We start from the raw sequence: 24,769 nt of genomic DNA on the forward strand, positions 1-24,769 counted from the left end.
ACCAATGACTGGGGACTTAGGGAAAAATAGTTTCAAGGCTATCACTGTAATGTATAATTATAGCAGGAGCAGGCAATCTATAATCCTTGGGCCAAATCCAATCCATCACCTATTTTTATAAATAAAGTTTTATTGGGACAAAACCACACCCATTTGTTTATATATTCAATCAAGTTTAGTAGTCACAACAGAGACCAGATGACCCATAAAGACTAAAATATTTACTTTTTATTCATAGAAAAAGTTTGCCAACTCCTAAACTGAAATGGAAATTGAAGAAAGTCATATGGCAGAGCATCTCATAAACATTTTATAATGACAGAATCCTTGCTATGGATTTTAGTATCTCAATTCAATCCACTAAATGTTCATTGAGGACCTCCTATGTACCCTCAATGAGCCCACAGAAAACAAAACGTACAGTAAATACAAAAACCGTAAAAACAAATACTTTATGTATTTCATAATGGGTTTATCTGTTCATAAAAGACTGATTTTACCCATAATTTACTCAAATTCTCAAAGACAATTTTTCATTTAAAACCTATCACACCCTAGTGACTTATCTGTTTCATCAGCAGTTCTCAAAGTGACACAAGATCCGCTGAGGGTTCCCTGAGACCCTTTCAGGGGCCCACCAGCCCCTGAAAAGGTCCTCCTTTTCCCCAACAGCATATCTATGTGAAGCCAGATTTTCTTCACAGATTTCAAAAAATCACAACAGACTGAACACAGAAGCAGATATGAGGATCCACCTGTCTTCTCTTTCACCATTAAAAAGATTTTCAAAAAAAAAAAAAAAAGTGCCACTCCTCTTTTTTTTGTTGCTTGTTTTGGGAAATACAGTTATTTCTCATAAAATACCTATTTCTGGTAACATGTAATGTGCTTTTATGCTTGAATTAGTTAACTTTTAAATGTCTCAGTTTTAATTTCTAATATGGCAAATATCAATAGATGCGACCCACATGAGCAGAAGCTCTTAGGGGTCCTCCGTATTTTGTAAGAGTGTAAAGGGGTCCTGAGACCCAAAAGTTTGGTTTAATTAAGATTTAATTTTGTTCCCATTGGAAAGAAATATTGTTTATTAGTAAATACCTCCCAAATGGAGTTTGAAATACTTTCAATGGCAACAGAAATCCCATACATTTATGTAGCTAATAAAAGGCTGGGGAACTGAAATTATTGGGGGCTTGATATTTACCCTTATTTTTAGGAGAACCTGAACCACTTACTAACCCCTCACCCCAGCCTCCTACTTAGAAAAAACAAGGGGCTCCACATCTTATCTTGGCTCTAAAGACCTTGAGAGTCATTTTTGAAGTGGAAAATGCAATGGCTTTTTAATGGAAAGGTCATTTTTACAATAAAAATTTGTATTTTCTCCCCATTTCTCCTTCTTTACTTAAAAAAAATGTAAACTGAGAAGAGGCTGTTTTTCCTTGCCCAAAAGAAGAGTGTGTGTGTGTGTCACCCAAGGCACTTCCCTTCCGAGTTCAGTTTCCAAGTCCATTGAGGCAATGATACTGGGTGTTTTAAAAAGAGAAGAGTTTGAGGACAGAGGGAATGACCCTATGGGAATGAACATAAGAGAGAATCCTTCCGACCCCTGAGACCAAAATGAAATCCCTGGAGTCTGAGGGCATCTGACTACAGTTCTCAGAGCCCAGCCCTAGATACTGACAGAGCCGAAGTGAGAAGGGCAGGAAAGGGGCCCCCACACGGGGCATCGGGGCCTCTGACTGAAATGTCAGGCCTAAGGGCTTGGTATTTCTGAGAATTAAGGTGAGCCTAAGGAAATATACAAAATGCTATTCTAGACTGCCTGAGTCTGGACCAAGACAGACATCTGCTACATTACTCGTAGGATGCTCTGAGCTGCTCCGCATTGTCCTATAATGAACTATGGGTTGTAAATGACACTCTTCTCCTTGCTCCCTGAGAACATCCATAAAAATCTTATGTGTTTGTCTTGAGAGTCTCTCTCTTGCATCTCACCTGGAAAACAATCCCTCCTTCTAGCTTTCCCCTCCTCCTCAACAAGCCTATACTGGTTCTCCAAGATGATGAGGCTGTGCCTTTCCTTTGAGCTCCAGCACACTCTGTGCTCATTTCTCCTGGCCCTGGGGCTTGTGTGGCCTGGGGGACAGGGACACATCCTTGTGCTCACCCACCAGCCCACAGCAGACACTCACAATGAAGCAGACTTCTCTGAATGAAGCTTGTTGCAAAACAATTTCAATGTTACAGTATAAGGAGGATGCAAGTAGGGATGCAGCTACATTGTTCTGGGTCCTATAATGGTGACCTCTCCACCCCTTAAGAGGTTAACTGGATTGTCCTGAGATGTGGGGCTCCAGCCAAACCAACCGTGGCTCAAGCTAACAGCGTCCTCTGGTGTATGAATAAAACTTCAAGGACAATCACTGGAAATGTTCCCTAAGTTCGAACTTAAGCCAATGCCTTTGGAGCCAAAAATCCTGGGGGTTCTCTGCTGACTGCCAGATGTGTTCCAAAAGCCAGCAGCTGAGGCCAGCCTATACCCAAGGCTGATTCACTATCAAAACTACAAAGTTCAAGAAGTAAAACAAAACAAAATTGCCAGTCTAATATTTACAGAATCAATATAATAAATCTCTGTCTTAAGTAATTCTGTAATGAAAGGTGATCTAGAGCCGTAAGATAAAGAAAAATAAAATGCATTTCACAATTAGCCTTTACCTGAATCTTCTGGTTTTTAGGTAGGACCCCATTATTCTGGTCATATCCATTCTTGCATGTGTTTTTCTCCCAAGAGACCTCTAGAAAGGAATCAATTTGTTTAACTTTAACCATCTCCCAAGTTTTCGGTGAGATCTTCCTGCATACTCTCTTCCTCTGAATCTGCTCTGTGAAAAAGAGCCAGTGACTTTATGGAGGGCTAGTCTCCCAGACCTACTTGTGCCTGGTGACCTAGCTAACCAATCTCAATGCAAAGCTCCTTGCCAAGCTAAGGACTCCAGATCTGGGACAAATGTAACCATTCACTGGTTCTATTCTCTGCCAGACTAAGTCCTCTCCCCTCAGGACATGTGACAATGGGTCCTCCTTGCCAATGAGCCAAGTCTGTACTACTTTCTCCCCACCCTGGGGAAGTTATCCCATAAGCAAAAAAACATCTTGCTTTTCAAGATGTGTTAACGCCTGTTGGAATCGGGTCAAAAAGCTCAATGCCTTACTCTTACCAGGAAATGTTACACTTTGCTGGAAACAAGCCCTTAGTGGCTTGGGATGGTCATATACATCCAGAACTTTTAAAAATGTGCCTACTGTACGAAACCAAGCAATTTGACCTCCAGCAACCAGATAAAGGAAACTACAACAGTACAACAGAATTCCACAAAACCATCCCAAATTGTGTAAAAGAATGTAGGAAATGTGCACACACAGTATGTTACAATATGTTACAGATCGTAATCAGTAACTTTGTGTTTTAAATTACTAATCTGCCATATATACCCATACACACGAACACCCTGCTAGAAGGACATATGCCAAATGTTCACATCTGGCCGTATGATCACCAAGGATTCTTCTCTTTCTTCTCTTGCTTACCTGTATTTCCTAATTTTTACAATGAACATACTATTTTGGAAATTAGAAAATATAAAAGCTGTAGTTATGTGTGAATAGCATATGGGCACCTAATAAACAGATTTCTTTAGGGAAATGTGGTCCCAATTAGAATCTGTGTAATTAAGCAGCATGTCTTCATTAGCAGAGCCTAAGGAAGTCAGTAAAATGAGTCCTCTGTGTATCACGGGCTCAGCACAGGGCCGGAAGCTTTTCACATATTAATTTGTCTAATCCTCACAGCCACCCCGAGAGGTAGGTATTATCCCCAAATTGCAGATGGGCAACTGAGGCACTGAGAGGTTTTAGTCAGTCGTTGGAAGTCAAACGGCTAGAGTGAGTTTTAAACTTATTAAGGTATGACTTGTAATCGCTAGGTCTTTTGAACTCGGGGGCAGGGGGTAAGGGGCCGACAGTCCAAATATTTGCAAATTTGTTTCAGAGGGCCCACGTCACTGCCTTCATGACCCCCGTCTCGTTGCTCTTGTCGCCAACAGTGGCTTGGACTCGCCAAGAGAGTCAAATACCAAAAACCGGAGACATCACCTGTCCGACGAAGGCTACAGCTACTCACACAGTCACAGCACACCAGACATCGCAGCAGGGGACTCTGTCCCTCCGAGGGCCACTGAGGGGGTGAGCTTGGAGCCCAGCCTCAGAGGAGCAGACATAGCTCTTGAGAATAAAAACATCCGGAGAGAGAAGAGCAAGCCCACTCTGAAAGGAGTTCCTGGAGCCTTAATTGTAAATCACTCCCTGGCTGTGTTTGGGCTACAGAACGTCTTTTGTTCTCCAAGGTACCAAGAAAGACCTGGAGGCAGCTCACCCCACACTCTTTTTCCTCCAGGATTTGCTACCACCACCACCCCTCCCACAGCCGTGTAGGCAGTGATGCTTTATTTCCTATAGCTTCAAGGACTGCACTAGCAATTACATCTGCTTCGTAAAAAAGCAGCAGCCCTTCAACCAGGAAAAGGAGTTAGGAAAGTATCAGCAGGTCCCTGTAAACACACAAAGGAAGGCAGAGGAAAAGACAAACATCGAGGAGATACCATGCCACCTCATTAAAGATTCAGGCCAGTCGGGATTTGAATCCTATCTCCGGCACATGTCACTTCTATTCTGTGTCTCCGCTCTGCCAGGCAGGGTACTAGGCAAAAGCACGACGCTGTGGAGGGCAAAGTTGAAGAAAGCTGGCAGTCTGCTGGTCAGGAGTGTTCTGATGAGTAAACAGGCTAAGAAGATACAACGTCACAGTAAGTGCCCTGATGGGGTGGTCAAGGCAGTGACTCCCTGCTTGCAGAACCCTTAATGGATGACAAGGCTGGGAAGGGGGGAGACAAAACAGGCAGGAAGGCTGCCAGGCAGAGGGGGCAGCAGGGACAGAGGTCCAGGGACAAGAAGCTGCCTGGGGCTCAAGGAACTACCCCTGCTCCACTTCATTGGTACATGGATGGCCAAGGTGGGGACTCTGCTGAAAGACGAGGCCAAAGAAGTAAGCAGGGTCAGGCCATCAACAGAGTGGGCTAGGATTAAGATTTTGGATCTTATCCTGATTTGGGTAGGTGGGCGGGGTGTGGAGGTGGGTGGGTTATGGAGATAGGCAACAGCCAGGGTCATGGAAGGGTTCAAGGGTGGGAGAGACTCAGTAATCCCATGTTTGCTTTTAAAAAACCTCAGTATGCAGAAAGGGTAGGAGGCAAGTAAAACTGGACAGAGAAAAGGAGCTGAGGGACCCAAGTGGTCAGGATGTGGGAGATGGCACGGTGGAGAGGTGACAAGAGTCAGAGGAATGGAAGGTAGGCTCCCTGGAAGACATCAAGAGGGCTGACGGCTGGACACAGCAGCTGTCTGGGTTGGCTGGTTGGCTATGTCACTTTAAGGAAATCACTGAACCTCCTGGGCCTCAGTGTCCTGAGTCATAGCACCAGGGATCATGAGGCCCCTCTTCCAGGGGCCTGGGGAGTGGGGGTGGGGGAGGACATCTGTGAAACCCCCCAGTAATGCCCATTCCAAATCCTCACGCTCCTGTTTTCTGTTTTCCCCTCTTGGCACTTCTGCTACGGAGGATTCTAGTGAGTGCTGTATTTTCATACTAATGCCTTCCGGAACTGAAGCTCTTAATGTAAGAGACAAATTCCAACAGGTTGGCTGATGATATTGATACTCTTCCGCTGGCCACCCCCAGCCTCTGGGCTGCCCCCTGGGCTCGAGGCAGCAGCCAGAGAGAGACCTGAGCAACACAGCCCAGACCGGGGTGGAGGCAGAGTGCAGCCCTTCCCAAGAACAGCTCTCTGCATTCATAACACAGAAGGAGGGCAAGCCTGGGACTTTTTATTCCCTCTGTCACAAGAGAACATCTGAAGCTTCCATTCCTTCTGTTAGCAGAATCAGCATTTGGCAAGAAATCTTGTGATGAGCCAAGAACATTTATCATTTGAGAAGGGAGACACAGAAATGCATTATTTCTGCAGCATCTATTTTGCCAGATCATTTCACACAAACACCAGGAAGAGAAAAGCACTACTTCACTGTCAGAACACTTAATGCTGTTCATACATTTGGATCATTTTTTTCCTACGTGATGACTGCATATCCAGAAGTTGAGTCACCTGGAACAGACCCCAAAGAAGGGGCTCTGGTCAGGAGACTTCTGACCAATCATAGTTAATTGGGATAAAAGCCAAACACAGGAGAGAGGCTCTGAGTACCTCTGCAGCTACACCATGAACAAAGTGCCTCCTGCCAAAGACAGATGCAGGGATTACTCTTAGCCAAAGAGCTGGTGCATCTGAACATGGTCTCTTGGCCAAATCTTCTTAGCAAAACCTGAAATTACATCTCTAGATGTAATTTCAGCATCATTAAATCATTAAATCATTAAATCACTAGATGAAGACTGACAGAAGGTCCAGGGGAGGAGATGGCAAAAGCAAGGACCTGCCCAAGTGAGAATCTGGGGAGCTTGCCTCAAAGCCCATGACTTGAGAGAAACTGTGAGAAACTGGCCTGCTTCTCCATCCCTCCCCTAAGCCTCCAGCACTTACCTTGAAAACCCCTGACCCAGATCCCCCAATAAACCCTGTCACTGGGAAACCCTGGAGATAGGCTAAGCCCAGAATCCTGAAAGGTGGCTTGTTCACATAAGAGCTGAAGATACTTCATGTTCCTACTTTAAGGTTCAATTTTCGATCTTATTCTCATTCCTTCAAGCTCTGAAAGAGCCACAGTACAGAAGCCAAATTCATTAAACCAATCATTTAAATAAGGATCACACCAACACACACAAAAAAGGAACCTAAACTGAACTCACTGCTATTTTCATTCATTCAACAAATATTTAGAAATAGCCTACCATGTGCCAGGTGGGTGGAGGGAATAGGGGACTATTGACAAATGCATGTATTCCCTTGGGGTGTAAGGAAGCCAATTTTTGGTCCATTTTATTAAAAATAAGTAATAAGCAAGTTGGAACAGAGATGCCTGGATCAGAGAGCCCTGATATCCCAGTTAGCCATTCTGTGTAGGTCTCCTTCCAAGGTTACAGCTGTGTGCAGTGCAGGTAGATCATGTCTGCCACATGTGTGTCTTCTACTGAGTGCCTAACAGTCTATAAAGCACAGACATATACTTCTCCTTGAGAAGGGAGGGATGAGGACCAGGAGTTATGGGCAAATCAACAGTCCTGTAAACAATGAAAACTTGGCCAGGAATAGGAAGGACATCACAGTCACCAGGGAGGTAAAAGGTTTCAGGGAAGGATATAAAACAATGAATTTGCCAGAGGTCGAAGAAAAAGGGATGACTGTACAGCATGTATAATTCCCTGCATTCTGGGAGATGAAGTCTATGAAGTATGCTATTAATGTCCTGAGACAGTCGTGAGCCACCACAAGGTGGCTGATAAACAGAGGCAGGACCTCTGTGACCAAGGCTTAATGGACAGTGGTAACAAGAGTAGGATGGGGAGAAGGGGAAGAAAGGGGTGGGGGGAAGTCCCTTTAGATGTATGTAAACTCATCAGATATCCCTCCAATGGGGAGGAAGTGATACAATTCCTGCTCTGTCTCCTCTATCTTATTCCTAGCAAAGGTGGCTAACCATGATGGGATGAGTGGGAAAGAATCAGCATGGATTTTGCTGGAATACTATTGATTTGGAACCTGGTAGCAGCATCCTGCTTGGCTTAGAATCCCTGGCTGGGGTTCAAGACACAGGAAGAGCAACAACATGCATCCCACTTGCTAGGCAGTTTGGCAATGTGCTAAAACCACACAGACTTTTCAGCTAGTACACTAAGTTCAAGCATCACTACTCACTAGCTTTGTGACAAGTTGCTCAGCCTCCATCAGCCTCCTTTCCTTCATCAGCAAATGATATGACACCAGACCTCCTAGTGTGCTTAGGATGACCAAAGGGGGTCAAGCGTGTAAAGTACCCAGCAGAATGCTGGACACAGAGTAATGCACTCCAAAAAATGGTAATGGTATTGGCAGAGGTGGTAATAAATTCTGACATTTGTTCTATAACTTCTGAGAATGGTCATTCTCTTGCCTCAACAACAAGAAGATACTCTGAACATATGTTCACAGTCTAACCGATGAACTAGCCCTGAATGCTGCTCTGGGCAGTGGCATTTTTCAAGCACATTTCTAAGGCACTGAGGGGTCTTCAACAGTAACTCTTTGGGGAATGGCTCCCTGCTGGCAGGAACCGGATGCTAGATGTCTCTATTTACATAGAGGAAATGACAGTTTTTAGATATGGTACTAAAGGTGTTGCAATAAAAACTAATCATCTACAATTTTTGGATTCTCTCCTTATAGGCAGTGTCATTTTCTTATTATGACATGAATGTACTTAGTATTCCTCTCGACTCAATTATTGCATACAGAAGTGTCACTTCAAAATACAACACTCCAAAGCAATTATGTTTCCAAGTAAATATATTCCCAAATCCTTTAAGCTGATGTTAGGAATGCTTCTTCTTAACCATAACAAGGAACCTAATTGAATGCATGGAACTCTAGGTCACAGAAGAATATTTTTCTATTTAAAAATGGAAAGTGCCATTTTGTACAAATAATTCTGTTTCACACAGGTAATTCTAATCGAGTGTCTCCAAGGTCCAAAAACCATCCACGATTAATGCAGTGCTCTTCCAGATCTAGTTAGGTGGGGAAAATCCTTACAAAATACAGCTCTTCTCTGTCAAAGCCATCAGAACAAGAGACAATTTGCAGGAGAAGAAGAGACCCTGTTGAGCAAGGACAGAAGGAGGGAAGACAGGGCACCACATTACAACCCAAAGAACAAACACAGGGCGGCCAGGGAGCAGCTGGGCTCCAACCTCTGCAGGGCTGAGGCACATGGAGGCCACTTGTGGGATCCGGACGATCACCTGTAAGCAGTTCTTGCTCTGTGGGGAGAAAAGCATGGATATGGACCACCACTGAAGACAGTAGAGTTTGCTCAGCATGTTACTAAGACCTTCCAGCTGGGGGACGGAGGTCATGGTCTGGTCTAAATGGCTTCTCCAGGTGCCTTCTGGTCCTCACCTTGAAGGAGCACTGCCACAAGAGTTACTGGGGTCCCCTGGCCCTCATGGCCCTGGCGTCCTTGCTCCCAGCTCACTGTCTGGAGTGCCCTCCTAAATCACAGAGTTCGAAGGACACTCCTCTTCAGAGCAGGTGGCTCTGCAGTGGGTGGTCTCTGACAGATTTCTAGTACTTTCGGATTGTCAGGTCCCAAATTAAAAGATGGGTATCTCTCCTCTCCCTGTTTTACTGTCTATACTCTTTATATTTCTTAACCTTGATAAGTCTCATAAGCTTTTACTGTTCAACACAGTCAACTGGACAAATGCTACTGATAAATTTTAGCTCTGTGGAGATAAAACTGAGTGTGAATGCTGCATTCGATTCCTGTTTTATATGAGGGGAGTTCAGTCAGAGGCAAGCTACTAAACCAGCTGTTGATAGAACCATCCTTGCCCCAGCATGGTGGCATAACGCACTGCTTTGAAACAGGGAAATTCATCTGCCTACTGAACAAAATCAAATGATCTCAATGCTTCTAAAAAATCCCATTCCTGGGCATTTTCTGGATTACTGCATGGGATCTGAGGCTCTGAAACGCACATTTTTATGCTGTACATACATCCTCACAACACTAAAAGCCAAAGTAATGACTAGAGGTCCACGTGTGTTAGAGAGGAACAATTCCATTGTGTGCATTTACGAGTGTATTTTAAATACACCAGCAAATTTAAGTACAGCCAAACTGCAAATAATAAAACATTACTTTACAAAGCCTAGACAACTTGAAATAGATTATTTTCTCCAGCCTACTCTTTTCAAACACATTTTTCTGATGTTCCAATTTAAAATAATTCATCCTTCCTGCTCCCCAAGGATCTGAAGGAATAGCAACAATGACAATAAAAAGAATTTATTTTTAATAATAACAGCCAGCACTTATTGAGCACTTAACTTAAGGTCAAATAGATATTGTTTCCTTCCATTTTATAGGTTAGGAACTGAGGCACAGAGAGATTAGCCAAGTTACCAAGGTTATCGTACCAGTAAGTGGTTGTATTAGTTATGGGGACAGTAGCTACTATAATAAAAATATCCCCAAATCTCAGTGGTTTAACACAACAGACATTTAATCCTCATTCATGTAGCCACCCCATCCTTGTCTGCAGCCTTCCACATAGTGATTCAGGGACCCGGGACCCTGCCATCATGTGTCTCTGCTCTCCCCTCAGGCCTTGGAGTCTTCTGCATTCGGCCAACAGATGGGGAGAGAGGGTGAGGAGAAGATGCACCTGCTTCCTCACTCCTCAGCCTGGAAGCGACATGCAGCAGCTCTGCTCATATTCCACTGGCACTAACTAGCCACATGGCCCAACCCAATGGACCAGAGGGCGGGAAACAGAACCCGTGGCTGGGGCGCTATATCCAGACACTAAAGCAACAGCTGCAAGCTGTCTACACTGCTGTCATAGAGCCAGGATTCAAACCCAGGCAGCATGGCCTTGGAGTCTATATTCTCAACTACCACACTTCAGTTTAAAAGCTTGATAAACTGTAGGTAGATGAAACCTCCGATTAAAACTTGGCTGGGAACCACCTGCAAGATGGATAATTTAGAGCTGGCACAATCAAGTCAACAATCTACAGAAAGGATAATATGATCCAATCACTTGTATGTGTAATTACGGTCAGGCTCAGATGTTAAAGGCCAAGATACTGCAACACAGAAAGGAACACATTATAAACAATTCTTAGACCTTCTGTCCGATTTCCTTAATCCCAGCTCAAATAAAACTGCTATTTGAGTAACATCAGTGACCTTCTCTAGCATACGATATTAGTTGCCCAAGCGCCACAAAAGTTAATTGGCTTAACTAAAGTCTCTTTAATTCTATATCCAAGATGTCCTGGAAATCGAAGGCAATCAATGAATGGGTCTGCAAGATCCGTAACAAGCTTAGAGCTAATACTATTTGCAGCTGCTCAAGTGGTTTCTGTACTTACAGAGCCAGAAGCTGGAATGAGGGTTAGGACCCTGCATCTGAATGAACCTTTAACTCCATCCACTCCAAACTGAACACAGAGGCCCTGGTTTATGGCACAGCTGGACCCTAGCTTTTCCTTGGGGAACATGGAGAACCGTGGTGGGATCATGCCCAATAGTTATGAACCTGCCCTCCATCCTACTGAAAGGAAGAGCTGCAAACCCAGTCTCCCTTGTACAAAGGTTGGGGAGAGTCTGTTCCTGACTGCTGACATCAGAGGCTAAGAGAAAATGGTCCCACAGAATCAGCAACCTCCATGCAAACATCCCCTTGCTTCATGTGTGCCCACAGGAGCTGCAGGAATTTCCAGGTGATGCCCCCATTTTATCCACTATAAACAGTGTCAAAAAATGAAGTTGTTACAGCAGAGCCGCCCTGATGCTGAGATGCAAAACAGAATCAGAGCCTTCTAGGAGTTCAGCTGTCCCTCACTTCAGAATCCAGGGATTTTCTGACATACTTCACCAAGCCCAGCACAGAGCACTTCTCCCCAGGATCTTTAAGCTCACAATGTTAGGATCTGACAGGAACTTAGAAACAATCCATTTCAGAAGCCACCAACTCAAACGCTTCCAGAGGCTAGACAGGTCGTACCAGGTGAGGGAATGAAGCCAGGCTGGAGCCTTTGGCAAAGAGCAGAGCTTCTGTCCCATCCTTAACTGGCCGTTACTTTTCCGCTGCTGCTGATCTTTGTGGGGTGAGGGGCACCCTGTGAGTACCCAATCTTCCATTTGTTAAGAAGTGCCAGCAATCTATGTTTTCGTGTGAAATCTGCCACTGAGTCTGTTTCTTTGAACACTCTGGGACCCAGACACAAACTGTGTCTAAACATCTTCCTCATACATCTTCACATGAGGAGACTGAGACAGAATAACAAGGGTCCCCATCTCCCACATTTGCAGCTGAGATGTGCTGGAGGGTGCGGACGGTTTCCTGGCATCTACCACTAACTCCTGAAGCCGGCACTGCTACGATCTTTACTGTAATATGAGTGGGAGGCACCAAGAGGGCAGTGCCAGCCCAGGCCAGTAAGGGACAGATGTACACCTCCTGCCTTCCCAGCGTCCCAGCCAGTGGGGACAGAGCCAGAGTCCTCCTCACCATTTGGGTCACCTGAGGCTGACTTCCCTGAGAAACCCCCCCACTTACAGCCAGAAGCACTGGATTCCTCGGGCATTCGGGGTTGCTAGGCATGGAAATAAGGCCCTGAAACTGAGGAATCTAGACAGGCGGAGAGAAGCCCACACATTACTCCCAAAATAGGTTTTTTTCTGTGGTGGTTTGAAGAATCGTAGAGTCCTAGGGAATGTTAACTAAGGTTTCCGTTTCTCTCTCTCTCTCTCTCTCTCTCTCTCTCTCTCTCTCTCTATCACACACACACACACACACACACATAATCACTATGCTACCAATATTTTTTCTCCTAAGATGTATTTAGGAAACTATAAGGAAATTAACCAACACATCCACCTTATTCTTATCATCATGCTATGATGTGCCTTTAAGATGGGGATCTGGGGGAGTAGCTGCTCTGGCATCTGGTGAATCCCACTGACCCTTTCTCAGAATGATACATTTTTTTTTAAGATTTTTATTTATTTAATTGAGAGAGACAGAGAGAGAGAGAAAGCGGGGGGAGGAAGGGGCAGGGGGAGAGGGAGCAGCAGGTTCCCCGATGAGCAGGGAGCCCGACGTGGGGCTCTATCCCAGGACCCTGGGACCATGACCTGAGCCGAAGGCAGATGCTTAACCAACTGAGCCACCCAGGCGTCCCGGAATGATACTTTTCAATGAAAAATGACTATACTGAAATTCAGTTTTCAATATGTTACAACATAAATTTGCGATGCGGTAATGTCGGTGTTTCTTCATGGGTGCATTGAATGACAAGATCTAGTACTGAGTGTGTAACCACCATATCCCCGGTGCCAAGGATTGAGTGCCAACAGCAAGCAGCTATCCGCATCGACTACGGTACGATATGGAAATATCTGTGATTTCTGCCAGCGACAAAGTCACCCCTATGACTTGTTACCTACGTTTCTAAGATAAAGGCGTACATTTCGGTTAGAGGTTAGTGAGAATAAAAGATGTCTCTTTTTCCCACCTAAGTTCAGAATCCCCTGCACTCTCTCCAAGGCATGGACATGGTTTAGCACCCCCACACACTCCCCAAGAACAGCAAGAGGTCCCAGAAAAAGTCAGCCGAGGTATGAACAGTGAAGGGCATCTACCTGTTGGCTGCTAGTCTCTGTCATATGGACCGTCTGGTCATTAGCACACATTCATTATCCAATGTACGATTTCTCTATATTAAACATATACATCAAATTGTGGACATTTCCTGCAGTAATTAATTTTCCCAGATGGCTCTGCTGTCTAGGTAAGTGAAGATTATAGTTTATGAGTTTCTCTGGGTGCTCTGTCAATACATGATGATTTCTCAAATGGATCAGGGAAGAGTAAACACTAAATTGGAAACAATATTTATCTCAGGCCATGGTGTTAGAGCAGAATTGATGGGCACGATCATTTTCTTTCCTACATACTACTGGGTTATTGGAATTCTTCACAAAGACCATACATTCATGTATTATTTGTGTGACTGAAAATATATGAAGTGTCAAGTTCAAAGAAATTTAGTAATCACTGTATAAAAGTATAATAAATGCCTCATAACATGCAAAGAGAAATATGACTAACTCAGAAGGTTACACTCGAGACATGAATTAAACAACCCACTGAACAAACCCAGCCTTTCTCCACAGCTACTAGATGCCCATGTCAAAAAATATTTCACCCATTGTCTGCTATCGTAGAAATCTGCTCATAAAATAATGCTAAGTGAAGTGCGTTATTGTTTATAACTAAAGCCATGCCAAAACCCAAAGCAAAACAGAGTGGGCGGGGCCACAACAAAATTCTTAGACCCGGCTGGGGTATGGTGGCAGAACTGGGGTACAATTTTTCCAGTTTTCTAAATTTGTTATATGATGCTGCTTTTCAAATAGGAAGAAGCAAAGTCTGAGGTGGTGAAAAATAGAAAGCTAAGGGTGGATTCAAGGCCAGAGAGCCCAAGTCCTGACCTCCCCCAATCACTCTCCTAAGGTAAAATGTGAATTTTTCTTATTATAAAAGCAAAATGTTCTCACTATAGGAAGAACTATCAGAAGGTAGATACAAGCAAACAGAAAACAAAAACAAAAAGAAAACCCTTAATCCCACTTCCCCAAAATACCATGGTTTACCCTGTGGTTTATATCCTCACAGATTTTTTTAATGTATAAATTATAACTGTTTCTTTCTAATCAAAGTGAGATCATTCTGTAGATGACAACAGGATGTATTTTCTAATTATTCCTCCAGGAAGCTCAAGTACAAAATTGTTCATCCTTGGAACCACCATAATAAAGAAGGAGAGTGTTCAAGGGTCTCACTGGATTACACTGGGACCCCTGGGGTGGATGTGGTCAAAAAATAATAAAACACGGGCCTCTCACAAAAGAGGAGAGTTTCAGTTAGAGCAGGAACAGTGGTTCTCAACTGGAGGCCATTTTGTCCCCCAGGAACATCTAGTAGTGTCTGGAGACACTTTGGGTTTTCACAACCGAAAGGAGGTTGTGGGAGGAAGCTGCTCCTGGCATCCAGTGGGTACAGACTAGCTATGCTGCTAAACATCCTACAAAGCGCAGGATAGTCCCCACAACAAAGAACTATCCAGACAAATATGTCCCTGTGCAGATGTTGCTAAGGCTTGGGTTAGAGAATTGTTTTCAACACTGAATGCGTAGGACACAAATCCTAATGACCACCAAGCCCAATCTCCCTCCAAAAGCTGGACTTCTGTCCAATACATCTGGACAAGGGGCCCCCGGACCCTTCCAAGGAGCCTCCTGCTGCCTCGCTCTAGGGTAGTGCTGAGCAACGGAAAACATACTCAACTTGAACTCTCTCTGCCTCTCTGTACTGCTGCCCTTAGAACCCAGTTGTGCCAACTGGTCCTACAAACCAAGTCTCATCCTGCCTTGCCATATGCTAAGAGAGATGGGGAGGCCATACGGCACAGGGGTAGGACCACAGGCTGCCGGGATGGGAATCAGAACTCCACCACGTCCTCTCCACTTCCTCCCCATGGGCCCTTGGAGGAGATGTCACGGCTGTCCCCCGCTTCAGTCTCATCTGAAAAGTGGGGGTTAATAAGAGCAGTGACCTCTTGGGGTTATTATGACGATGACAGGGGTTTCTTTATATACAGTGTGTAAAGCAGTGCTTGGCACCATCTGCTGCCTATGTCATCTGTTTTTTCAGGGTAAATACACTCCCCAAGATCCCTCAGGGAACAATGGATTCTAGACTCCTCTTGCCACCCTGTTTGTCCCTGTTCCTCCTCAAACTTGCAGTCTACATCTTCTGACTATACCTCTTGGGGCTGGTATGACTGCTGTAGGGCCCAGTGCAGCACTGTCTTCTCTGTTCTACCCCGTCAGCACCTTACGGCCCCTGGGACAGGACTAGCTCTGGGGCAGCTGCTGGTCTCACCACATGTTATGGCCCAGTGTGGGCACAGGGCAGGCCCACCAGAAAACAGGTAAGCTATTAGGTCAAGGCTTCTTGGAGGGAACTGCCCTCAGACAGGCTCTTAAGATGAGGACCATGAACGGTGTAAAAAACGACCAGGAGTGCCTGGATTCCTGGAGTAGAGAACCCAAAGTCACTGATGAGGCTGACAGCAGATGAGCTGACTTTTCACCCCAAGTCAACCACCTACTCAATCATGCTAGCAGCTAACAACAGCTGAGGATGTCCTCTGAGCTAGGCCTCCTGAGGGTCCAGGAGCCAAGACCCTGGGTGTGGGACATCCTAATGTGAAGCCTCAGAAGAGCCACCAAACTGCATAGACTCAGGAACACATTTCATAGCAAGCACAGTTGCACATATGTGAACACACTCTGCCACGAAAACCAAGGTTTCGAAGATGGCCCCCAATAAGAAATTTCATGCAGGTAATTCTTTAGTAGAATGAGGACTTCTAAATCAATTTCTTCACAGGAAACAAGCCAACAAAGCAGCATCCATTAGGAAATCAAGTATCATTAGAAGAAAACCAACGCTTTCAACCAGATCGTGACATTGCCGGGAAAGACTACTGAACGAAGTCAACTACTCATTGTCTTAAACATTTAGGAAATACTATGTGCCAGATACTGTGCTAAATGGTGGGACTACTCTAAAGAGCAGAAGCAATATACTCTCCCTCCCTCACAGAGCTAAGAGTCTACTGGGAAGATATTAATCAGATAAAAACATAGAGCACATGTGTCATTATAAACTGCAACAACCAGCATCCAACAAGGGAGACCCAAATGAGACTGAGAAAAAAGCCTTCTCTGAAGAACTACTGTTAGAATGGAGAGCTAAGGAATGAGTTGAGAGGAAATGAGGAACTAAAGAGGCAAGCAAAGAGAATGGCATGTGCCCACATCCTAAGCTAGGGGGACCATGAACAAAGACAGCACTGGGAATGAATGAGCTCACTCACAGTAACAGAAGGCAGGAGGCAAAGGAGAGGAGAGCAAGAGAGGGATCCCAGGACCAAGCCCAAGCAAATGCCTCTATGTACAACTGGATGAGGAGGAAGATGAGGGAAATGGATGAAGGAAGACAGGACAGACAGGATAGGATGAGGTCACGGAGATCAGCCAGAAAAGGCCATCCACCCTGATACTCACTGGTACATGGACATAATTTCCTCATAGCTCATTAGACTTTATGAAAGGCAGTTTCATTTTAAGCATTTGCAATTACTAGAAGGTCCTGGTGTGTGGGAGAATATGTATGTGGATGAAGAGTGCATGCTCAGCTGGAGTGATGCTCTTGGGGAACAGCCCGGAAAAACTAAACTCAAAATGGAGAATTAGAAGATCTACCAAGTGCTATTTCCATTCTGTACTCGAGGCTCTTCAGCATTTTCTCCATGGAAGTTGAGCAATGTTCTGAGAAGCGCATTCTGCTGAAAACGCCAACTTCCCAACATTGGAGAGACATGGTGGCGAATCCTCTCCACAAGCAAAAGTTGTTTTTAAAACAGACTCCTAGAACCATGCCAACCACTTCCATATCTCCATTCCTTAGCTCTCGTATGGAGATTTAACTTTCTGGGGGCCGTTCATCAATTTTACTGCACCTGGGAGATGTTGGAACTGTTCTTGGCAGAGAAATTATAAGGCTAGAAGCCTTGACTGAAAGATTTTACCAGTGAGAGGAGAATGTGCTGTTCAAGTAGAGAGGTTTGGTATAAAACTGACTAGAACACTAAGGGCTTTCAGGAAATCTGAGCTTGTGCAGTCAGATGCCAATGCTAACCTGTACATGATAGATCAGGAATCAAAACAGTGACAGTGTAAGACAAGAACTGCTGAAGTTGTGTGCAGATTTGTTCCAAGGCTTCTGCAGTTCAAGTTTAGGAAAGTATTTTCTTCTCTTCCCTTAAATTACATATTCTGTAATGTACATCAAATCTACAAAAGGAATCTTAAACAATGGTCAGGTGGGAGACATATGTCTGCTTGAGTCAAATGACTCATTTTTTCCAAACATGGTTTGATCCAAGGGATACAGTTCCACGGGAATCAATCTTCTCTTCCCTTCTCCCCAAAACCTGGAATGTACGTGTCTGTGGGTGTCCATCTGTGTACATACGCATGCTGCAATTCACGGGGTAAAGAGGGATACATTTTGGGAACAAAGAAAACTAGAACAAGTAAACGAAGTTAGGATTATCTCAATTGGTACAATGACCAAGTTTTGTTTGCAAATCCTTAGCTAGTATATGCAGTACCTTTGCAATTCTAATATAACAGTCTCAGGGGATGCCTGAAACCAAACCACAGATGGTATCAGACTCTATATATACTATATACCATGTTTTTTTCCCTATACATACATACACACCTATGATGAACTTTAATGTGTAAGTTAGGCATAGTAAAAAATAACAAAATAATAACAGAATAATTATAACATACTGTAACAAAAGTTATGTGAGTGTGGTCTCTCTCAAAATATCGTCTTGTGCTGCACTCGCCCTTCTTGTGATGATGTGAGATAAAATGCCTACATGATGAGATGCAGTGAGGGGAATGACGTAGGCATCGTGACATAGCGTTAGGCTACTACTGACCTTCTGACAAAATGTCAGAAGGAGGAGTAACTCCTCCCGAACTGTGGTTGACCAGGGGTAACTGAAACCACAGAAAGGGAGGGGGGGGGGGGGGGGGGGGGGGGGCCCACTATAATATGTAGTAATTTCCTATAAAAATTATTGTATCTGTATAATGTCTGCATCGATTATCAGATCTGTAATTATAATCTGTATATTTTTAAAATATGTCTTCTTTTTCCTTTTCCTATCTCTGAACATAAATAATTACAACTTACTTTAAAGAGACCAATTAACCCATTGGACCATCAAAAATAAGAACTGGTAACAATAACGAGATTGGTAACACTGGTACCCAGTAAGCAGCATAGTCAAAAGCCAAATATGCAATCAGAGGTGCATTTCTTCCATTAACAGAACGAAGGGGAAAGAGGCATGAATAAAGAATAATGGTAGGGGATTGGAATGAAGTCAGGGGCTGGTGCACACAGTCACTTTTGTCTAACAACCTCCAAACAACCTCCACCCCCTCTCTGTCTGCAGCACAGCCTATATCCTGAAGGCAAAGAAGCTATAGATCATCAGAAAATCAATAATCCTTTGTGAATTAATGAGTCAAGCAATCCAACCCAACATTCTGTGGAAGGGTCAGAGACAGGAAGGCACACAAGGGCCGTTTCAGAGAATGGGCCACGTGGCACAGATTGCCGGTGGCATCTCTTATATCAAGTCCATCACCTGGCGACAGGGCATCACATCCTATAAAACCTCCATCAGGTAAACTGCCATGTTCTACTGTCAACAGGCAAGATGGGTCTCAGGACGCTCCTCTGAAACCCACAGAAATGCTTTCGTGGAATTCAGGTGAAGTGCAGGGAGAAAGGAACAAAAATCTAATACAAAGCCCTTAGTAAAAGAACTTCCTCTGTTAAAAATATGATTTAAGTTTCTGGTTCCAAATTATTCTCAGTAAGTTTTAAACTAACTCCTTTGATAGAGGGGAAATCCTCTGAATTACTAAAAGAGAAAAAAAAATGTATCCGGAGCATACAGAGACGAATGCTGAGAGAGAGAGAGAGAGTCCAGCATCCTTTTTATAGGATCTACACCACTCCATGCTCATCAGCCATAAGATTTTCACTGTGGGGAAATCTTCCCTGGGTAAAAACCAGCAACAAAACACTTACAGGTTTCAATTACCAAATATTTATCTTCCAAATAAATCTTGCATCTTCTAACCCTTACAAAAAATCAATTTGTTAATTCACTTCTATTTCATTGTATAATGTCTCCTTTGTTAATCCTCTTTCCCTGGGGGACTCTTTTCAAATCTTGTCACTTATCCTTTACTGAAAAAGTTCTCTTTTCTGAATTCAAGGTGAATTGTACTTAATAAACGAGCCCTGAATTTATCTGCCTTTTCTTGCATTCATTTTGCGTTCTGCGGACTCTCTCGTTAATTGAATGCTTTTTGATCTGTTCCATTGTCTCGTTATCACCATGCTTCCTTTAACCCATTCATCTTTTATTAAAAATGGTGGTGGGCTACATTTAGGTTAACCACAAAAAGGAAAGCAAAAGGGAAAACTGGAACATCAGCCAAAAACAGGAAGTGAAAATGAGCTCTGATAACATGATGTACACATTAGTTGAAGAAGCACTCATCGTAAGGTACTTACTTGGGCAAATACTCTCCTTGCAAATGGAATGAATGGAGGGTAGCTCTCCACGGCCCTAGACCAGGAGAACCAGTGCATGACCCTGTTCCCCCCTCCCCACCTTTATTATGTTTCAGATAGGCTATAAAGCACTGACTCAAATATAGGAAGCACATATCTGAAGGTCAAGAAACATAAATTTCATGATTCTCATTACAAACCAAGTTTTCCCAACAAACCAATGAAGTATCCAAAGCTACATGTCACAAATGAAGACTCAAAGACTTGCAAAGGCTACTAATTGGCCCAAGTTTCTTCCCACAAGTGGCAGAGTCTGGATCCAGACCCAGATGGAGGACTCCAAAGCCTACCCATACTTTTCCCTTCTTAGTCCCAGAGAATCAAAGCACTTCTGCATTGTTCAAAAATTATCTCCCATGACCCAGACATATGCCCTGTGTGAGTGCTGAAAAGGATCCAGGGAATGATAAATACCAAACTGAGAAAAGTATTGCCAGGTCCCATGATCTTGCCATCACTGGCTTTGTACACCCAATTTTTTTTCTTTTAGAGGCCCCTCCCTCCTCTATTTGCCCTCACCCCACCCTCTCCCACCCAACTCCTATTCCTCAGTCAACACCCTGATCAGGGGTCGCTACCTGTAGCAAGTCCCCTCATCCCCCAGGACCAGACTTTAGTCTCCCTCACTGGTATTTATATTTTGACTCACTGGTCCATCTTCCCAATGAGAGCAAGATATCACAGCATTTGACACATTTTTATATGCACATGAATCTCCCACAGGGTTTGGTTAAAATGGGGGTTCTGATTCAGATAGAAGGTGGGGCTGGAGATGTTGCATTTCTAACCAGTCCCCCAGGCAATGCCGATGCTATCGGTCCATGGACTCCAATCTGAGTTCTAAAGGAAAGAGACTGTGGATTTCATCTCCCTATTCCCCATGTGTGGAACTGCGGGAAAGGAGAGGGGAGGCTCGTTGAGGGAATAAGGAGGAATTCCTGCCTACACAGATCAGGAACTCTGTTTAGTGGTGCTACCACTTGTCCAGCTTAAAAAAAAAAAAATTCTACATTAATATGCAAAGTACCCTGATTTGAGAAGATAGAACTTATGAATCAAGGTCCCAGTCTAACTTCAAAGTTATCTCCTACCATATATAACGGACTCAAAATATGACAGCATCTTCGGCATCTCAGGGAGCTCAGAAGTTAAAAACAACAGGTGAGAAAACACAACACTCTGGGGGAAAATAAATGAGGCTGTCAGTGTTCTCTGTAATTTGCAGCTCCAACATGCCGACTCCCTTCCCCTCACTGCTGATAGGGTGATGAAATAGCAATCTGCATCTGTCCTAAAGCCTCCACTATGACTCTTGCAGGGGCTAATAATAATAGCAATAATAACTAAGCAGCTGCAGCAGCCCTGAGCTTAACTGCCCCATGTGCCTTCTAAGCGCTTCCCATAAGAAGTCAGTAGTTTAATCCCAGAACAACCCTGTGAAGTGGCTATAATCACCCCATTCTACCTGGGGCTACCAGGAACTCCATAACTTCCTCCAAGTCACAGAGCTGGTTCACAGTAGGGCAGGATTTGAACCCAGGCTGTCCCAACTCTTAAAGCGATCATCTTTGAGATACACTCTCAAGGTCGTTTCAAGGCAGAGCAAAGGAAAAAAAGGTGACCCTCAAGACAAATTCTGGGACTTGGATCACAAACTCTAGATAGGAAGTAGGGGAGGTATTCCCTGACGTGTGCACAAAGGTCCCCCAACCTCAAAAAATGCTGAATCGAGCCCAGACGCAAGCCCAGCTCTGCCCAAGTCAGTGTGACCACTGGGGTGACTGCTGGGGTGTCCGCTGAGCTCCCGGTTTACTCATTTGCCCCTTACTGTGCATGAAACGGACTCCTGTCTTTTTCCCCCAGAATGCCATTTATCTCTCTCTCACTTGGCTTTTTAGTTAAAAACAAGAGAGATGAAGCTTGAAACCTAATTAAGGAAATGGCCCATGCACAAAGAAAACAGCCAGGGATCATTATTCAAACGGCAGCCTCTCTTTTTATTTTTGAGGGAAAGCTAATGACTGCTCTGAAGCCCAGTGGCCTCGACATCATATCATGTACACATCCTGTTATTAGAGAATAATGCCAGCAATTGGAAAACACGGTGAATAAAAGCATGCACAGATCCCTGTTCTCCCTTAAATGCTGTTTTGATGATTTAAAATAAAGACAAATGTTATCCTGGGAAATGCAGAACGCCCTGTGGCCAAACCCATCCATCTTACGTTAGTAAGACTCCCCTCTCCAACAGACCTGAGTCTGTGCAACGGGGGCTGAGGGCAAGAAAAGAGAAAGCAACAAGACGGACTATACCTTCCCAAGAAACTACCGAGAAAGAAGGGGAGGGAAAGGAAGGAAGCCAAAGCAATCTTCTGGAAAAGGTTTGGTTGACCTTCCCCCTGGATTTTGCTGAGATGTGTTCACTTTAAACCATTCCAGCCAAGCCAAGTCCAATTCACACCCCTGTCTCTGCCTCAGTGCCTCAGGCACATCCCCAGGGTCCTCCCGGCTGTGCCGGGTCCAGTCTTGCCTCCTTTGGGCCCCTGGAGTTCGCACCTGAGAATACACGCCCCTTTGAGGCTGCAGAGAGGCAGTCCGGGAGACGTCCTCCCCCTGAACCCCACCAACCTCTCCTTCATCTATCATCACACCATCTTGCTCTGGTGCACCAGCCACACTCCACTCCTTCCTCTTCTTCCAAAGCCTAGGAATTCCTTGAACTTGGGGGCAGCAGCCCTACAGAGCCCACTACAACTGGAAAGTTCATGCACCAAACCCCCATCACCTAGCTGTCTCCTACAAGTCAGGTCTACCCTGGGTACCACTCCTTCCACACAAGGCTCCTTGCACCCTGCTAGATGAAGCCTGCCCCGTGACCATGCGCCCTTGGAGACCCTGACTCTTCCAACTCATCACAGTCCTCACCACCCTTGTAGGGTTTGGGGCTATTATGAATAATAAATAATAATAAGGCTGCTATGACCACTCAGGTACAGGTATTTATGTGAACATAAGTTTTTGTTTCTCTTGAGTAAATGCCTAGGAGTAGAATGGCGAGGTCGGAAGGCAGGCGTATGCCTGACTTATAAGAAACTGCCACACTGTCTTCCAAAGTAATCACACCATTTCACAGTCCCACCAGCAATGTTTGTTAGTCCCATTTGCTCTGCATCCTCTCCAACATTTGTGTTATCAGCATTTGCTATTGTTTTTTAAGATTTTATTTATTTATTTGAGAGAGAGAGAACGAGCAGTGGGGAGGGGGAGAGGTAGGGAGAGAGAGAGAAAGAGAGAGAAGCAGACTCCCCACATAGCAGGAAGCCCAATGCGGGGCTTGATCCCAGGACCCTGAGTTCATGACCTGAGCCAAAGGCAGACGCTTAACCGACTGAGCCACCCAGATGCCCCAGGGTTTGCTGTTTTGGCTTTGGGGGTGAAGGGAGAAAATATCAGTCCTTCTCATAGGTATGGAGTAATAGCTCTCTGTGTTACTAACTTGCATTTCTCCAATGACTAATGATGTTAAGCACCTTTTCATATGCTTATTTGCCATCTATATAGCTCCTCTGATGAAATGTCTGTTCAAATCATGCCTAATTTTACCAGTTTTTTTTTTCTCATTCTTGAGTTTTGAGAGTTCTTTATATATTCTAGATACAAGTTTTCTGTCATACACATGAATTGCAAATATTTTCTCCCAATCTGTGGTTTGTCTTTTCACTTTCTTAATGGTGACTTTCACAGAGAAAAAGTTTTGAATTTTGATGAATTCCAATTTCTTTTTTTTTTATGGATGTTTCAGTGTCATGTGTAACACCTTTGTGCTTAATCCACAGTTACAAAGTTTTCCTCCTCTGTTTTCTTCTGAAAGTTTTATAGTTTTACACTTTACACTTAGATCTATGATCCATTTTTTTTTTTAAAGATTTTATTTATTCATGAGAGAGAGAGAGAGGCAGAGGGAGAAGCAGGCTCCCAAGGAGCAGGGAGCCCGATGCGGGACTCGATCCCAGGACGCTGGGATCATGACCTGAGCCGAAGGCAGACGCTTAACCATCTGAGCCACCCAGGCACCCCTATGATCCATTTTTATTTAATTTTTGTAAAATATGTGAAGGTTGAGGTTCATTTATTTTATAAATGGATATCTGATCATTCCAAGCCTCATTTGTTACAAACTAATACATTGAGTGCATTACAAAATTTAATATTAGCACATTAATAATAGCAGGAATTCACTTTTTGTTAGAAAATAGAATAACAACACAAATTCTTGTAATCACTAATAAATTAACCATAAAGTGAGAGAATTTGGGACAAAAATTTGTCTTGGAAAACTCAAGATTCCTCTCATACCTTAAGAGGTGATTTTATAGGTTATTCTTTGTGTGTGTGTGTGTGTAGTAGTAGTAATAGAATAAACTTAACATAAAATTTATCACTTCAGCCACTTTTCTTTTTTAGAGAGGGAGAGGTGTGTGGGGGGCAGGGAGTGGGCAGAGGGAGAGAGAGCATCTCAAGCAGGCTCCACGCCCAGTGTGGAGTCCGACTCAGGGCCTGATCTCACAGCCCTGAGATCATGACCTGAGCCAAAATCAAGAGTCGGATGCCCAACCGACTGAACCACCCAGCAGCCCCTCATTTCAACCATTTTTAAGTGTACCATTCAGTGGCAGT

At 44.1% G+C, this 24,769-nt stretch overlaps 1 protein-coding gene across 1 annotated transcript in view; it reads right to left on the reverse strand.

The window, feature by feature from the left end:
* Positions 1–24,769, reverse strand: part of CACNA2D3 (calcium voltage-gated channel auxiliary subunit alpha2delta 3) — an 856,401-nt gene that overhangs the window by 686,810 nt on the left and 144,822 nt on the right. The window lies entirely within an intron of this gene.

Source organism: Mirounga leonina, unplaced genomic scaffold, assembly GCF_011800145.1.
Source record: "Mirounga leonina isolate KUSES-001 unplaced genomic scaffold, KU_Mleo_1.0 Mir_94, whole genome shotgun sequence".
Lineage (NCBI taxonomy): Eukaryota > Metazoa > Chordata > Mammalia > Carnivora > Phocidae > Mirounga > Mirounga leonina.